General features: G+C 41.3%; 1 protein-coding gene across 8 annotated transcripts in view; it reads left to right on the top strand.

Moving 5' to 3' along the window:
* LOC135257857 (serine/threonine-protein kinase MRCK alpha-like) overlaps positions 1-19,411 on the top strand; it is a 377,275-nt gene that overhangs the window by 52,961 nt on the left and 304,903 nt on the right. The window lies entirely within an intron of this gene.

Raw genomic sequence — 19,411 nt, 5'->3', positions numbered from 1 at the left:
AAGTTGCATCAAATACAATTGCTAATTAATCCAATCATAAAAATGGTATGTATCGTAATAAAACGTAAATTGGCACGTAACCTTCGCGGTATTTTGGTGGTGTGAGAAGTTAATTCGGTCTGGCTCAGTCTGTTTACAGGCACGCCCAACAGGCACGCTTCTGCTAATGTAGCAGTTAGCCCTACTGTGCCAACAATATGCCAGGGAAGTGCAGCCTCAATAATATATCAGGGCTCGAAATTAACTTTTTTACTTGGTAGCACTGGTGCTCCCAATTTCAAAAAGTTAGGAGCACCCACCAAAATGTAAGGAGCACCAACAATATATGCAATAGATTTTTTATTGATAAAAAATGACGATATAACAGTACGGTTTACAAGTAACAGTTAAACTGTCACGCCTAAAATGTGTCGACTCTTAAAGGAATTGCGTGTTATGCATTCAAACGACAAAGCGCTTCTCGTCACATTAATACCGCGAATTAAATCAACCGCCAGTAAACTGCATCGGAGAAATTAGCTGTTTCAACCGGGTCGCTACACAAAACACTACGTTAATGTTTTAAAAAAAAATGCCGTAATCGTTCGCTTCAACTTTTCAGCTTTCGATAACGCTAATAAATTGAACATAAATGTTTGTCTTCAGGTAACATAAGTAAACGCATTAGCTCTCTGTGTCGCGTGACAGGAGTGCTGCAAAAGGGAGTGATTGAAGGCTAATATTAAGCAATTTAAAATCAGCATTAAAGGTAAGAATGTCAAGCTCACGATTGGTTAGAAGGGTCACCGTCAGCTCACAGGGCACATACTGAGTGTACTAACTAGCGAATGTACAGAGAAAGAGACGTTCGACTGGAAAAAGAAAAAAAAAAGGTTGCACCAGAACAATTATTTGCACTCACACAAATGCTCCCAATTATATTTCGAAATCGCACAGATTAAATTTTGGGAGCATATGCGACCAAAATGGTCGCAATTTCGAGCCCTGTTTGAGACATTGACAAAATGTTAAACTATTCGAATTAAAATATGAAAGAATGTATCTAAGTGTGTCTGTCTGGTGTTTATTTGTTTTAGCGAGGCACCATATGTTTCAGATGCAGACCTAATTTTACTTAGTGTTACAATAAATAATTTTAAATGATCCCGCTGAGATAAAGTCATTTGTTTTGGTCATGGAAATTCAGTTAAAGGTTGTGGAGAAGTCATGGAAAAGTCATTGAAAATCATTGGTGAAAAAGTGTATGAACCCTGTATTATTATTTCTTTCTTTCTATTAGCACAGATGTACATGTATGCTTCCACAGTGACTGCAGTTTATAATTTTCTAATGAAGGTCACTGCAGGCACCATAATTAATTCGCAGTCAGCACAATATGATTAATTTTTTAACACTAATTCTTATGATGGAATTTAACAACCATTGGGCCATTGTCACCCCCTAGTGGTCAGGGAAGGGGCCATCTGTAAAGGCCAATTCTTAATCTGTGCCTAAATGTAGAACAGTTTATAATGGCCAGTGCAATAGAATTTGAGCAGGTTCTATCTAAAAACGAAACAAAATAATCAGGAATAACAAATATATGGGTTTCCAATGTTTGACATTTCAGGCTATATTTATGTTAACATATGATGATGTGCTTGCGGTTTAGGTAGCAGGTAACAATCCTGAAAAGTGACGTAATTTATATGATTTAAGCACAGATCGCTTTTCATCATTAATAACAGTCAACTGCCATCGGGTCTGATTCCGAAAATATACTGGGACATTTGTGCTTTATCGAGGGGTGAAAGAAATTTAAGGTGTTGGTGGGCTGGTGGGTAATCAGTTTCACACTGGATGTTCAATTGAACAAGTAATGTTAAAGATCTATTAGGGTATGCAGGACGGCTGTCTCAGTCTTTTATGGCAGTTGCTTGTTCAAACTCACAGAATTCTGACATCACTTTTTGAACAGCAATATTTCACCAAGTGCTGGGGAGGGAAGAAGGGGAGGGATGATGAAAGGATAAAATAAATTTGTAGTAGTCTGTTTTCTGGTTGAATGCTGGGCAACGCTTTGTCATGTTTTGGTTGTCTGGCACTGGCAAGTGGTCCTCTCAGGCACTTCGGCAACCGATTTGTTCACCCCTGACATACTGATGATTAAAAAAGGTAAACTAGGTACCACTCCACTTTTCAATGAGAGCATGTGGCATCCACCTCTCTTGCAACAACAATGTGCATATTTTGTTAGAGTGAGGAACATTATAAAATGTCAGATTATCTGAAGCGAGTCAAGTGTGGAACAAGAAATAGGCAAAGATTTAATTAAAAGCAGATAGCGGTGAGGCTGTTCCTCACAAAACATCCGAAGCTGTCCACAGAAATAATCCAGATTTCATCAAGTATGGATTTTCCGGGTGAGTGAACCATTCGTCGCCAAATGTGTTGAGTGTGGCTTAATTTTGTCAAACGAGTACCTAAATTCTCAAATTTCAAATGACATCTAGAAACCAAACACTAGGGGTGGGCGATATAGACTTAAAACTATATCATGATATTTCATGGTATTTTTTGCGGTAACAATATAAATGACAATATGAAAATAGTACCATTCAACACTATCTTTTTGGCCACAAGTCACATCAGCATACAGTCTTGAGAGCCGTGCAAACACAAACATTGATCCAAAAAAGTAAAACTTAATCCTGACTATCATCCAATACTAAACTATACCAATTAAGTAGGCTAAAAAATAGAATATGAATTTTATTCACTAATTAAAATTCCAGTGAAAATGCAAACACCAGTACTTGCAGGATTCATAATCTAACCCCAGGAAAAGCAAATGGAAATGTTCTAAAAATACTTTTCTTCTGTAAAAGTGCAAATAATGTTTAAATAGTGCAAACTTAACAAGTCTTAAACTATGCTGCGAAACAGTAAACACAATAATGATTCAAATCAAGTACAAGTTTGAAATGTAAACACAGAACTTTTCTGCCCTTTTTTTTGTTCTCCTTTTTTAAATTTCTCTCGGATCTTTTTTGCCTCCATTGCTGCTTAAGACAAATGTATGCTGCAATTGGTGCAATGAGAGTCTAGTCTGCTAATTCATACCTGACGAAAAATTAATCTTAAAATATGTTCACATTTTAGAGAACGTAATTTATATTTTCCTCATTAATGATGTATTATTTCACCCATCCACTATTAATCAGAATATTAATTTTTATGACTCGGCCCACCCGATCCTCGGATTAACCGCGGTGCCCGCGGATAAAACCGCGATCCGCGCATCACTAGTATCTACGGTCCATTTTCTGGATCATTAGCCTGAATCCCGCCTGAATCAATCCAACAGTTTGGATTGGCAACATGTCTTTGGCTAAGCAAAATGCCACCGCCTCTGCTAGTTCGTTCCAGCGTTTCCTTTTTTTTATCATAGGGAGTGCCACTGACAATAGGCTACCCATTTGAATTAAAGGAGTTTGCTTAACGTTACTTGTTGCCGCTTTCTCCTCGTGCAACTTCTGGCTTTTCTTATATTCTGATCGGTGTTTTTGCTTGAGGTGGTGTAACAAATTTGATGTGTTTCCACCCTTCGTTGACACAGGTTTTTGACACACTTTACATATCACAGACGTTTGATTCACATCTGATCTGACATTTGTGTACATTTCAGCAACTTTATATACAATGATTCCAAAGTGTTTCTTATCTTTGTTTTCAGCACAAACTCAGCTACAATAATATGGCAGCAGTAAGTAGGTCATAATCATATGTGGATTGTAAATTGCTCTAAAACACCCAAACTGTAAACAGTAGTTTTGAACATGCACAGAAATGTTGTAATAAAACACACTAAGCAATACGTTTTTGGATCACTGAAATGCGTTCATCAAGGTCTTGGGTATCAAAAGATGACAAAATGTTTTTGCAAATCCAATGCGAAATATAAATTAAATTGCTAAAAGTTAGTGTTGTGACTACTATTTTTCAACACCAGGTGAGAATGGGAGGGCTAATGGCCTTTCTGTAATGAATATGTATGGGTTAGGAGGACCTGCAACCACTCTTGAGGACCTGCAAGCTAAGTAGGCTATTCACACCTGGCCGCATGCCTCCCCACCTCTAAGACAAAGACTTTTCACAAAGCAATACTCAGTGAGCCATTTAGAAGACAAACAAAGACATCTCTTGATTTTGGAACATTTATTGAAGTAAACTATATGCATGGCAGATTAGATGAGACTGGTGTACTCTTGTGAAGCCTGCGTGGCCTCTTAGCTAGTGGTGAACTAGGCCACGTTTCCTGATCAGCATCTCTAGCCGCGTTTCCACCGCAGGAACTATACCCCGGAACTAGGAACCTTTTGAGGAACTCAGTGCGTTTCCACCGCAGGAACTAGGGTTTAAATTTAGTTCCGGGGGCTTTGTTTTACCCCCCAAAAGGTTCCTGCTCGGGGGGTAGTACTTTCCGAAAGTACAGGAACCTTTTGGGTGGAGCTTGCAGCGCTGAACATTTCTGATTGGTCGAGTACTCGCAGAATTTTTTTGTGTCTATTTTCAGGCGCCATTTTTAAAAATATGCAGGCGCAAACCGATTTATTTTCATAATAACTTCAAATCAAACTTGTATGTTATGCAGCGCAGTAGCCTACTTTTGGTTATAGCCTGCCAACGTCTTGGAATTATAACATGTGCTCTTCTGTTCTTTTCTTGCTTTAGTATTCGTTTTATAAAATGCTAAGCATTCGTGCTGGGACAGCATATTACGTACTAAAACATTCAAACGGATTAATTCGGTTGCTGGATATTTTCTTCCGGATTTTCTTTGTTAGCCCGTTGTAATTGACTCAAAACGTTTGATACAGTTATGTGAGGTATGCGGTAGTTCTGCGTAATTCACATTGGTGATACAGTAAAAGCAAACTGGAAATCACCTTCCGCACTTTTTGTCATGGTAAAATAACAGGTTAATTCTAGTAATCGTACCTTTAGCTTTTTCACACTGCCCTAATTTTACTCTGCCATTCTTCAATTCCACAAAAAGACCAGGAGGACTATGGACTAATTTATGGTGCATGGTTCGCATCTGGAGTGCACACTTCGCTGCTCGGCTAGCAGTAACTTCGAGGGAAAACAAATGGTGGCTGTACCACTACTAATTAAAATTTTCACGCAAGTCCGAGGTTTCGTTCTATTCTTGTCATTTTGCGATTAGCCTATATAGAATTGACGATGAGAAAGTAATCAAACAGCAAATTGTTTACAACGTGTGCATGATTTCTGCTGTTGTTGCCAGTTATATTGGAAATGTGAATGCATTCTGTCGCTTCGGATGTCAAGACATGAAAGCGAATGTTCGCATAAAAACATAATGAATGTGTTTGAGAGGATATATAAAACAGTTACAATCTGACTATTGGTCTGTTATATCCTATTTGTTGCATAACGGTCCAAGTTCAACTACCAACGACAGTTTTGCTTGACAACGGTAAAATATGCCCAAACGGCTGCAGAAGAATATTTAAATTCCATGTGATTAAATCGATAAAAATCAATAAATACAAAAGTAACCATATATAGTCATTGTTGGTAACCCGTTGTATATAAGTGGAATAAACCCCTCCGGGCTGTCCCGGTTATTAGAAAATAATGTAGGCTACTTCGGTGGTAGTATGGGGTTACAGAAGAAATCATATGACAGATGGACCGACGACAACGTCGCTTTTTCATACGCCAGTGGGCTAATTTGCCTAATCTTCGCGGGACTTTAGACCCCGGTGGAAACGCAGACAACCATTGGCTGAAGGAACCTTTTAGTTCCTGGTAAAGTAGTTCCTGGGACTGAAAGTTCTGGGTAATTTTGGTGGAAACGCGGCTTCTATAAATATAATAAAAACAAAATTGTTAGGAAATGTGACATCAAATCAAACTTTATTTATATAGCACATTTCCTTCAACAGGTGAAAATTAAATATGCTTTACAAAAAAGTGACAAACCACTAACTAATGAAAACAAAACTTAGGAAATGTGACATAGTTACGTCATATACAAACAAAGAACCAAACAAACACAACCAGACGCAGAGAGGTAGCCTATAATTTTGATATGCAATGGTTAGAATCGTTCGTAGTGTGGGAATTTACAAGCGCGCATATTAGTGATATTCCTACAAACACACAGAGAATGTAATACAGCACACATATTTAATGCAAGCTATCAATGAAACAACATTAGCTAAACTAAATAAACATTGATATTCCTACTCAACTGCATGCAACTCATCAATAACAATGCCTCTATCTGAAGTAGGTCTGTTTAGCTAAGTGGTTATTTTATTGCTATTTCCCGAACTTACATACAGTATGCTAATATCGATTGTGCGAGGACACCCAGTTTTAGAATCCTAGCCACGCCACTACACGCCACGCATAGGCTATTTACCATTATGATCATAAAAAATACAGTTACAGACAGTGCCTCTCTGCCTGCTACTTCTAACACAACCAGATCGCAGAGAGGTAGGCCTAGCTTATAATTTTGAGATGCAATAGTTTGAATCTTTACTAATGCTTTACTAATGCACATATTACTGGATATTCCTACAAACACACAGATAAGTTGTAATACAGTACACATATTTACCAATATGATCGTAAGAAATACACTTACTCATGAAGTTGATCCTCAGCAGGATCAGTTCGCTGTTCGAAATGACACCGCTCTTCATCAGTGTCGGCTTCAGCGTCTGGACGGCCCGGACCTGATGAGTTGTTCACGTCTTCATTATCGCTCTCCAACAAGGTGTGATGCACGTCAAGTCCAGTCATCCGTGCCATTTTCCATAATTAAACGAAATGTTTACCTCAAAAGAAGTGAATTAGGCTATGCTTTGACGTTTTATTCTGCTTTCGCAGGCTTGACATTTCTCACATGGATCTCGCATCGCCCCTCCCTAGTCCCCTTCTATGGAGAGTAATTATAATGTCGTTAACATGTGAATGCGATTTGGGCGGACTTCCTGCTGATCAGAATTCACATAGTAATGAGAAAGGATTAACAAAACATACATGGTCTAATTAATCAAATTTAAAACATTTAAAATAATTTATATTATTTGCCAATGATAGCATTGGAAAGTCACGATTCTGTCAATGTTTTTGTTGCGTCTGTATGATAACAGCTCGTGAAGTTAATCATCCAAATAGAAACAAAAGTTAATTTCATCTTGTCGAGCTCCGCCGGCGGAGCGCTCGATCCCAGAGGGTTAACTACAGATGAGGAATTAGTGTTGTTAGCTGCTGTTATATGTGCCAAAAATGCTCAGGGAGGCAGCTGCAAAAAAAACTTGTGACCGTACCTCTTGAATGACTGCATGAGTAGACGTGTTGTGGGGTTCTGGCATTGAAAACCAGCTGTTGGAATGAGTTAAGAATAGCATGCAGCTTGGTGAATCTATCAACGTTTGCATCTGTGTTTTATTGATAGTTTTTGTGAGTACCAGTGTGATGGTAGTCTTCCCTAAGACTTAATAATTTTGCTGAGCTGCCCACCAGAACAACAACTGAAGAGTGTTTGCCTTCTCTTGATTATTTCCGAGACAACGGACTTGAATGGAAAAACTGCATTGGAGTATGCACATCCATTCTCTAAACCACTTAATCCAGGTCAGGGTCGCAGTGGCAAAGGGACACGCAGAGCAGCCCAGATGTCCCTTTCCCCAGCAACTTCCGCTAACTCATCCCGGTGGATCCCCAGGCGATCCCAGGCCAGCCTCTAGCATGTCCTAGCTCTACCACTGGGTCTCCTCCTCGGTGGCCGAGCCCGGAACATTTCCAGAGGGAGGTGCCCAGGAGGCATCCTTATCAGATGCCCAAACCACCTCAACTAACTCCTTTCAATGCGGAGGAGCAGCGTTTCTACTCTGAGGTCCTCCCGAATAGCTGAGCTCCTCACCCGATCAATCTATCTGTCCTCCATTGTTAATTCCTCTCTCTCCTCTGGTCATGTTCCCTCTGATTTTAAGATGGCTCGTGTTACCCCACTTCTCAAAAAACCCACCTTAGACCCCTCCCATGTAACAAATTATCGACTCGTATCGCTTCTACCCTTTCTGTCCAAAACCCTTGAACGAGCAGTTCTCAAACAATTAACCTATTTTCTCCATCAGAACAACCTGCTAGACCCTCACCAGTCTGGCTTCTGATCCGGGCACTCAACAGAGACTGCACTCCTAGCTGTGACGGAGGCACTTGCCACTGCAAGAGCCTCACGCCTCTCCTCTGTCCTGATCCTTCTTGACCTGTCTGCAGCTTTTGACATGGTCAACCATAAAATACTCCTCTCCACCTTGGCTGGGATGGGAATTGCTGGGACTGCCCTGTCTTGGTTCGCTTCCTATCTTGCAGATAGGACCTACCAGGTCACCTGGAAGGGGTCTGCCTCTGCTTCTCATCCACTTGTTACGGGAGTGCCGCAGGGATCTGTACTGGGTCCTCTGCTGTTCTCCTTATACACCAGATCTCTTGGTTCAGTCATTAATTCACATGGCTTCTCCTATCATTGTTATGCAGATGACACACAACTCTTCTTTTCTTTCCCCCCCTCGGCCACACAGGTCAATGATAAGATCTCTTCCTGCCTGGCTGACATCTCCACCTGGATGGCCAGCCACCATCTGAAGCTCAACCTCAACAAAACTGAGCTGCTCTTCTTCCCGTGCAAGACCTCCTTGCTTCGTGAACTCTCAATCACGGTTGATGGCACCACAGTGACTGCCTCTCACTCTGCCAAGAGCTTGGGGGTGGTCCTGGATGACCAACTGGACCTCAAGGAGCACATCAAGGCAACATCACGGTCCTGCAGATTCCTCCTGTACAACATCAGGAGGATTCGACCATACCTGATGACGCACTCCACCCAGCTGCTCGTCCAGGCTACGGTGACCTCTCGCCTTGATTACTGCAACTCTCTCCTTGCAAGCCTGCCAGCTTGTGCCATACAGCCACTACAGATGATTCAGAATGCCGCTGCCCGACTCATCTACAACCTCCCCAAATTCTCCCACGTCACTCCTCTGCTGCGATCACTTCACTGGCTACCGGTCGCTGCCAGGATCCGGTTCAAAGCCCTGACCCTTGCCTACACTGCTGCCAACAGGACAGCCCCCATCTACTTGCAGGACATGACTCAATTCTATGTGCCTGCTCGACCACTCCGCTCTGCGGCAGCAGGGCGCCTTGTAACTCCTCCCACCCGCCCAAAGGGATCACAGAGCTTCTCCACCCTAGCTCCCCAGTGGTGGAACGAACTCCCCGTCCCTCTCCGAACCTCCCCCTCACTACCCATCTTCCGCCGTGGCCTGAAGACTCATCTCTTCAGACTATACCTAGACTAACCACCACCACGCTGTATATTTCACTCTTTTATAATAAAAAAAAAAAAAAAAAACTTTTTCCTGTCACTTATTACATGTTGCCCCATCCCTGCACTTCTTGGTAATTTGTATTTGTCCTAATACTGTAGCTTATTCTTCTGCCTAGTTGGCTTTGCAGATGTTAGGCCAGAATAGTGTTCACTGTTCTCAGCTAGAAATAGCTGTACAAAATAAGTATCGTACCTTACTGAACCCGTGTTCAGCAGTTGTTTACAACCATGAAATGCAATTTTTCGGACGTCGCTTTGGATAAAAGCGTCTGCCAAATGAATGTAATGTAATGAGAGTAAGCCCTGCCACCCTACGGAGAAACCCCATTTCGGCCACTTTTATTCGCAATCTCACTCTTTCGGTCACTACCCATAGCTCGTGACCATAGGTGAGAATAGGGACGAAGATCGGCTGGTAAATCGAGAGCTTTGTCTTTTGGCTTTGTTCCTTCTTCACCACCACCGTCCGATACAATGCCCGCATTACTGCGGCCGCTGCACCTAGACGGCAGTTGATCTCCGAATTCCTTTTTCCCTCACTCGTGAATGAGACCCCAGGATACTTTAACTCCTCCACCTGGGGCAGTTTCTCTTCCCTTACTTGAAGAGGGCAAACCATATTTTTCCGGGAGAGGACCATAGCCACAGACTTGGAGGTGCTGATCCTCATCCTGACCACATCACACTCAGCTGCAAACCACTCTAGTGCACATCGAAGGTCACACTATGATGAGGCCAAGAGAACGACGTCATCTGCAAACAGCAGAGATGCCACTTGTTACAAACACGTTCCCCACTGGCCAGTTATGTATTTTAAAATGCCTGTGTGAGAAACGTCTGTAACGTAAAATGATGTGTGCAGCAGTTTTTCTCTAGAAAGAAAATAAATAATTGATTCTGACGTCGAACCCTGTCCTGAGAGTGGGGCTTACCTGCGACTTCCCTGGCCGTTCCGACGTCACCCCTCAGACAGACAGCTCACGCTGGTTAGAGTTTGCTTTAGTTCAGTTTTGCTTCTCTTTTTTATATTTTGTATTTTTATAAAAACCAAGTCAGTCCAACTTCCCGTGCAAATGCAGTGTGGTGTTGCGCCAGTGTGATAACACAAGAAAACCGAAAACAAAAGAATCCCAAGGGGGGCTACATGGCCCTCGGCGGCTATGTGGCGTGGTTACGGGCATGAAGATTAATCCACAAAAAATCTGTTTCCCTCTTCATCCCACACCGGAGCGTGTCTTGACTCCTGGCCTCCTCTAAATGTGGCAAACTCACAAACGCCACCAACACTGCATCTTTCAGCAGAAATACCCATTCGCATCAGCCCGCCATTATACCTGTCTTACACTCACACACCATGCCATGTGTATTTTCTTGAACTTTTATAGAAATCACATGGATGTAACCCCACCCCCAGGACCACCTGGTTCACATCATTTGATGCCAGCAACCAATTATAAAAAGATATGGAAAGATTATATGTGGGATTATATGTGTGTGTGCACAAATGTCTCATATACTTGTAACACACTCCATTGTCCCAAACTGGACACACTCCATACCACGGCTGCGCCTTGAAATCCTGTCCATGAATACCACGAACAGGAGAGGAGACAAAGCGCACCCTTGGCGGAGTCCGACACCCACTCTGAACGAGCTTGACTTAATGCCAAGAATGCGAACACAGCTTTCACTCCGAGTATACAGGGACCGAATGGCACACAACAGCGACCCCGGCACCCTATACTCCTGCAGCACCTCCCACAAGATACCCCGGGGTACACAGTCGTATGCCTTCTCCAAATCCACAAAACACATATAGACTGGATAAGCAAACTACCATGCCCCCTCAAATATCTGTGAGAGGGTGAAAAGCTGGTCTATTGTTCTACGGCCTGGACGAAACCCGCATTTTTCCGTTGTCTGGGCAGATGACGCACGGATCTACCCTGTTCTTGCCCCCTGCCCCACGGAAGTATGCATGGATGGTGCTAAATGAATATCCTAGATCCTAGATAGATTCTTGGACTATGACCCTGAGGACCCTAGAGATGTCAGCCTTTGGATTTTGGACCCCTTTTCAGTGGGTCTTGCTGCTGATGACATTGCCCTGTCCAGAGTTGGAAAGCCAGCTAACAGAGCTGTCTGCTGATAGCAGCTTGAAGTTGCAGCTGGCCGAATTAGACTTGCACTCTTTTTGGATATCTGTGTTCAAGGAATAGCATCATCTTGCAGTGAAAGCTATTAAGTAGCTGTTGCCTTTCACCAGTGTTGTGCAAGTTCACACTTCACAAGAGCAAGCTCAAAGTTCAGTTCACACAGATTAAAATGAACTAGTTTACATTCTTAGTTCAGAATTCTGAATTTTGAACTAAGTTCACAGTCCCACAAAATGAACTAGTTCACGTTCATTTCTTCCATTTTTTTTATTCTGTTCTATTCTTGTCAGTAGAACCTCCTCCTACCCATCCACCCCAAGTCCCCAATCATTGCCACTGCCCACTTCCCAAACTAAATGAATACTGTATACTACTATAGAATCAAGATTACTTTTAAAAGCCAAGAAAAAACAATGTGAATATATGTTTTAAAGATTTAAATTGATCCTATTGTGGGACTTTTTCCGTTTATTGAATGTGCAACAGAAATTTTTGGTGCCGTTGACCGTAATCGAATGGTTTCATTTTTATCGTTCGACTGACCAAGTACCGTTAAAAAGCAAATTTTATGGGTTAGTGCTATGGGACCTCATACATGAACCTCATATGGGGATCAGTAAAGGCTAACAACACACTAGCACTTACTTCTTGTTAGTTTTATCACCACTGCTGTGAAGTGAAAGGTAGACAAACTACGTTTTCTATGAGAAATGTTCATGTGCACACTGCGGTCGACATTCTAAAACTCCATTTTGCCTTCCCTATGACTTACCCTTCTTGTGATGATCATCATTCACTTGCAAATATTTCCCAAGACTGGTCGGATGCTTCAACTCGATGTGTTGTTTCAAATTCGTTGCCGATGTGGCTGACGTTCGCACTTGTTTCTTCAGACCCGGTGGGCATAATTTGCATAAAAACATGTGGTTTTTTTCTTTGGAATCTGTACTGATTTGTTCATAAAAGTCTTTCAAATATTCATATGAACTGGCTTCAGCAGTACTTGTAGCTGCGATGGTAAAATTAGAGCCGGTTTCACTAGCCATGCTGGCATGCCGGTTGCCGTAAATCCTCGTTGGCTGCCATAAGCAGTGCGTGAGCGTAGTTAACTCTCGCGAGAGTTAACGACGCTCACGTTCACGTTCATTAGTTGCAAAAGGATACGTTCAGTTCACCGTTCACCAGAAATATGAGCACGTTCAATGAACGCTGCTCTTTTAGCGCGTTCATGCACAACACTGCCTTTCACAACAGCTTACTTGTGTGAATCTGGCCATTCCATTGTGTCCACAGCAAAGTTCAAGGCTTGGAACAGACTGAAAGTAACCTTGGATAACACCCTCAGAGTCAGCCTCTCACCCCTCCCACCCAGAGCTGATCTGCTTCTGTCTCAGAAGCAAGCTGAAGCATCTTGTCAGACATGGAAATTCACCATTTGGCCGAAGCTTCAAAGTGCTCGGCGAGCTTAGCCAGGAGCTAAGACAGAGCAGGAACTGGGGCGGTGGCCATTGGAAGTGTGAATGTGTGCGTCTGTGTGTGAGTGTGAGTCTCTGTGTGTTGAGTGTGTGCGTGTGTGTCAGCAGATGTGTGTCAGTGTCTTCACATAAAATATGTTTGTAACAATTAGTTGAGAGTGGGTATCCAAGTCCTGCATCTAGGTCTGGTGTTCTACATTTCATCTCTGGTTTTTGGAATATCCTACTGTCTTTTGGTTTTTGAATTTCAGTCTTTGCACATCTTTGGTTTACTTTGGGACAAAAGCTGTGGTTTGGTATATGCTTTCACTCATTTCTTGTGTGACTGTCCATGTCTGTAACCTTTGTTAATTGTTTTAACCCTTTAGCGTACAAGCCAAATCTTGCCAATCCTTGCCCATTTAGGGGGTACCCTATCTAAAGCTTTTAACTCCAGATGTGAACACCACAGAGACTTGAAAAATGGCTTAAATGAAGCAAGACATTTGTACAATTTACAGTACTAACTTGGAACAAATAAAGTGCCACAAATGCAATTGTCTCGACAAAAAATCAAAAATTAATTTGCACTTTTTTAGTTTGCAATGAAATACTGAGAGATTGAATATATACAGCAGGTTAAACTATACATGTGCTGGATCAAAAACTTATTGACCACAAGTTCATAAAATCTTAGAGTGGATATGTAGAACTACTATAGATGTATAAAGCAAAAACTAAGCAGTGTACCCAGCGTCTCCAAATCTATCCAAAATGTCTAAATTATGCATTGCTGTAAATCACAACATATTCACTACAATTTCAACTGTCTTTCACTACAAATCAACTGTTTTTACTCAAGAAACTCACTCTTGCATCATTTTCAAGTGGGAATTACAAACTTTCAGTCAGTACAGTGGTCTAAAATATCTAGGGGTCCATAAACATATCCAAAATCTCTCCAAAATTGAATAAAATACTTTTTGTCCATTATAAAGCATATAAATGAGCCCCTTATGAAGCTTTATGATGAAACATTGCTATCAGATTTTTAAAAAGAATGCAAAAATACTGTCACACAATGCGGTACAGTACCTAAATGTGTAATAATTAACTATTGTATGTATTTCTATACTCTGTACTCTGTATGTTTTCTTATATGGGGATGGGATGACATGAAAACAATTTTCAACCGTCCACCACGTTTTGGCAATGTTCCAACTCTCATGTCATCACTGTTGCATGCTTCACAAAAACTATTACACTACTAACTAACGCTTACATTACAGTGTGAAATATCCACATTATATAACACCACTAACCTATTTAAAGACACTCAATTTCAAAAATAACGTATATATCCAAAATATTTTGAGCAGTAATACTTACATGGCAATGATGAAATCTTATCTTTGTTCAGTAGATGGAGACAGAGACAGTAAATTAATGGTACTGTTCTATTCGCTTCTGTTTTGCTCCAGAAAACAATGTCAGCTAGGTCTATCAGCAAACATATGGCTTAGCTATGCCCAGAAGTCCTCAATAATAATAGTATTTTCCATGAAATTACAAAAAACTGTTGACTGTTTCGTTAGGCGCAGCGTCTTTTACTGCTTCCACAGAGTGAATGCATAAGTGAATGCGATGATAAGAAAATGTTTGGTTACGCTGACCTATGAAACGCTATCCCAAAAGCAAAATTAGACATGTTATACATCGTTAGAAAGCTTATACTCTCGCCTCTTGAGTAAATGAATTGTCAATCAAGTCAGACTGTACTAAAAAGGGCGGCAACACCGAAAACAACACGTGTGGTATTACGCACAGCCATTTTAGAAGGTACCCAGGCATCACAAATGCGCGTATATTTCCCAAACGGATTGTCCAAGACAATATATGTGACCATTCAGTCTCAAAAGGGACATCTCTAGGCGTAAAACCAACGGTAAGGTTGTATATTTATTTAATATTAGTCCCAGATATTGACTGTAGAATGACATGGTATCTTGTTTTTTTTTCTTGTTTATTTCGTTATTTAGTGAGCAGCGTTTTCACTGCTGTAATGGCATATCTTAGGGCGGTTGTCGGGTTTATCTTGTTAGTATGACGGAATATGATTTTTTAGTGGTGAAAGAATATTTTTATGAATGCCAAGATAGACAATATTGTCCATTATGTCAAGGGTTGGGGGGTGTTTTTTAGATGAGACTGCAGGGAGGGGGTGCGTGTTAAATGAACGACCATGGTGGGGCTGCGAAACTCCGTTTTCGTCATAGTTGTCGTGTATCGTCTACTAATGAAACTAAAACAACGCGTTTCTGTTTTTAACTCACACTTTGGTTGCAGTAGCACTGAATGTTTGAGTTTAGCCGGCGTGCCGATCACTAGGGGCTTTGCGCTAAGAGGTTAATCCCAGTGCATTCCAGAATCTGTGTGCATTGTTGCTTTTTCTCCCAGCATTTGGCCACATGGTTAAATCACGTTGTGGTCAACAGTTATCATACAAAACTGTTGAAAAATCACTGAAAGCACTAAAAATGAGGAAATGGGGAATGCAGAAATGGCAAAAAAAAAAGCGGGAAAATTTATGGAACTGGCCAAAAGAAGGAAAAAATTACGAATTCTGTAACACCTGCAACTTCTGTGACAAACACCCAACGATAATAGTGTCACAACATTGATGTCTTTTTGTGGGCCATCCCAGAAGTTTCCTCCACCGTAGGTACCCTTGGTAGATTTAAATGCTTTTTTCCCCAAAGGGATTTTGTTTTCTGCAGAAAATATGGTCTGTGGTTTAGGGCTGTCAAAAAATATTAGAAGTTCGTAAAATATTCGAAAATCTTTTTTTTTTAAGTTCGAACCTAAATTTGAGCATTCAAATATTAGTTTTGGATCCCGCGTTTTGTAATTAACATGAATATACAGGCTTTTCATACAGCGAATCATATTCATGCACGCAAAGTTCATTTCCTGTGCTAACGTTACTTCCTCTATCAACAAAAAACGTTCTGCCCTGGACCCAGAGCAAGTGGATCACTATGGCGTCAATTTAATGCCAATAATCAGCGCGAGCAGATATTCACTGCGCGAGTAAAACAAGCAGGCACGCGCGCGCAGATATTCACTACGCGAGTAAAAAAAAGCAGCCACGCACGCAGATATTCACTGCATGAGCACAAAACCACTTTCACGCACGCAAATTTCAACACCGAGAGTAAAACAATGAGCCGCGCGCAAGCTGGTTCTATTCGCTTGCAAAATATTTCTCCTCGCGAAGAGCCACTTTCTCCTCGCACGGAGTAGGAATTGATTTTTGTCAGTCTAGGGGCGGGGATGGGGTGGAGACTTATGCTAATATTCACTAGTATGATTGGTCACTTTAAATTCCTTTTAACTGCAACGTTCTTTTTAGCTAAGGCAGAGACGATATGGAGACGCAAGTTGTGAGTAGCCTACCGGAGACAATGCAGTGTCATTAAATGTTTATTAATATATGTAATTAAAGCCCCATTCAGATCAGATTTAGTGGGTAATACCTGGGTTAATGGAATGCCCATTGACTTGAAACCCAGCATATAGGTGGGTATCTAGTGGGTCGGTACCATTCACACACTGGAGCTGGGTTGTTTACGATTCTGTCGTCATTGCTAGGGCAGCGGCTGTTACAGACCGCAGATTATTATTTTTTAATGTTCTTAGACCTGTTTCTAGCTAGCTGTAGTGACTGGTTAGCTAGCTAGCTGCAGTAACTGCCTAGCAATCGCTAGTTAGTTAGCTAACGTTGTTAGCAACGTTAACAAGGTTAGCTAGCGTCAGCCAGCTGAGATAACGTTACTTATAACTAGCCAGGTCTATTGAAAACGATTGAAAGCTAGCTAAAAATGTTAGCGGTTGCTAACTTGCTAGCTAGCCAATAACGTTAGCGATTGCTAATGCTAACTAACGTTAGCTGTCAAAACGTTATAGCCGTTGCCCTAGCAATGACGATAGAATCGTAAACAACCCAGCTCCAGTGTACGACCCACTAAATACCCACCTAAATGCTGGGTTTCAAGAGAACAATGGGCATTCCATTAACCCAGGTATTACCCACTAAATCTGATCTGAATGGGGCTTTACTTACATATATTAATAAACATTTAATGACACTGCATTGTCTCCGGTAGGTTACTCACAACTTGTGTCTCCATACCGTCGCTTAGATAACAAGAACATGGCCGTTAGAAGGCATAGGAAGTGTATGGGCTTCGTATTTAAAGTGACAAATCATACCAGTGAAGACACTAAGCTTGTAAGTCAAATTGCCTCCAGGGGGCGTCTGGTTCGTGACGTCGCGGCCAAATGTTAAAATCCTATTGACTTTTAAAAAATCATTGATTGTAAAATATCTATAGCGATTAAAAATAAAAGATTTCTCACATTTTTTTGGGACCGTCATTCTATACCGTAGCATGTGCTTGGTTATATTTATTTCAATCTCTGGAGGGAAAAAAATGGATTTATGTCGATTTACGATGTCCTGGTGGTCCTGAACTACACTAAATCAATCAGTCGCGTTACAACCACGTGTGCTTGTAAGTCTACCCGCCAAGTGCGGTGCCTTGGCTGCCCCTAACTGCTGGTCTGGGATCAGATTCCCCTTCCCAGGTCCTAACTTTAACCATTAGTAGGAGAAGAAAATAACTGACTCTGGACCAGCAGATAGGGCCAACTCCACCCAACACTGGTGGCTAGCTAGCTATACCCACGACAAATGCAGTGCCACTGGTTAGCTTAATGCATTTTTTCAATGGTCAGGACAATAATGTTAAGAAGGGAGAAAATCATACCAAATCCATCCATGTAGAGCAGGCCATATACAGCCAGAGTAGATTAGCGGGTCTGTTAGCGCCAGCATGAAAGATATCGTTTATAAAGTTTCGGTTAGCTAACATTAACGTTAGGAATGGCTGGATCAGCAGGTAGCTAGCTAGCTGTCAAAGTCAGGTTTATTTGTCATTACAAACCATATACTGTACAGTACACAATGTAACGAAACTTTGTTTCGCAAGGCTTCAGTGTAACATAGACTTTCAGCCTGCTCACAGCACTTACAAAGGAATACACACATTGTGAAAATCAGAATCACAGTGCACTTAGACAAGACAGGTGCAGTAGACAAGAGATAGACAATTTCTAATAAATAGTTTTATTAAAACCTAGTAAGTAGTAAATATATTGTCGGTAATTTATCGAAAACCATGCTGGCTAGCTATATTGTTGTTGTGTTGTGATAAAAATATATATGACGTTATATTCCATTTGAAATTACGTTGTATGCTACTATTTTATATGGTCTATGGTTGTACTTTATAGATCCCTGAAAGGAAATCCTGTTGTCATCATGACCGTACAATTATGATGTGAAATAAACAATATAACTTAATAGTAACAAATCCGTTATTTCCAGTAATTTTAAATTGAAATACGATATTAAAGTGACGCTAGAAGTAGAAGGGCGCAAGCGTGTTCCAGCTGAGCCGTGGCGATATAAGCGTGCGTCGTGAGCACAGTACCAGTATGTGTAGTTCCTAAGCGTACTAAACATACACAACGTTGTACCTTGTACTTCTCATGGGTCAATCGTGCTGCTGATATTATATTTCATGAGTCATATATGTCATGAGTACCGCATACCAATAGCTAACTGGTTCCCGACTTGTAACTAAAAATATTGAAAATTGCCCCATTCATTTTCCCATTGACAAATTTGCGGGAAAACGAGAGGAGTGGCTTGGTGACGTTTACACTTACAAGCTCTATTAGCATAAGTGTCTACCCCATCCCCGCCCTCACACTGTGACTTGAGTTACAACAGTGAATATGTACGGATTCCTAGACGTGCTGACAGCGACCACCCTTTCTCATATTAACCTCAAATACGCAAGGTCGGACACTTATGCAGTATGCTAGCAAATATATGTCAAGTTCCATTCATTTATATGGGGTGGTCGATACACGTCCTCTTAGCAACCAAAAGCTAGTGCTGGACCCCCTCTGACGTATTTGCCGGCACAGAGAAAAATTGCGAAAGTACTGAAGAAATAACCACTGGAGGATAACAAGGACATTTTTTCCTACATAACTAGGTACAGGATGTTACCGATATTTCGCCTATTTCATGTATAGTTGCAAATCTGTTTACGTTTTCTTGTCTGTCGAACGAAGGTGGTCGCTGATAGGTGCTCTCACTCTAGCATTAGCGATAGACACACATCAACCGATTAACGGTTATGTTTATTATTTTTTCGGCACCTCAGGTGGCCCACCTGTTGCTAGGCAGAATTCGTAGGGGCAGAAACATTTCTGCCCCTCCACCCAACATAATTTGCGGGAGGTTTTCC

This window comes from Anguilla rostrata, chromosome 6 (assembly GCF_018555375.3).
Source record: "Anguilla rostrata isolate EN2019 chromosome 6, ASM1855537v3, whole genome shotgun sequence".
NCBI lineage: Eukaryota > Metazoa > Chordata > Actinopteri > Anguilliformes > Anguillidae > Anguilla > Anguilla rostrata.
This window is presented reverse-complemented; position numbering and strand designations above follow the sequence as displayed.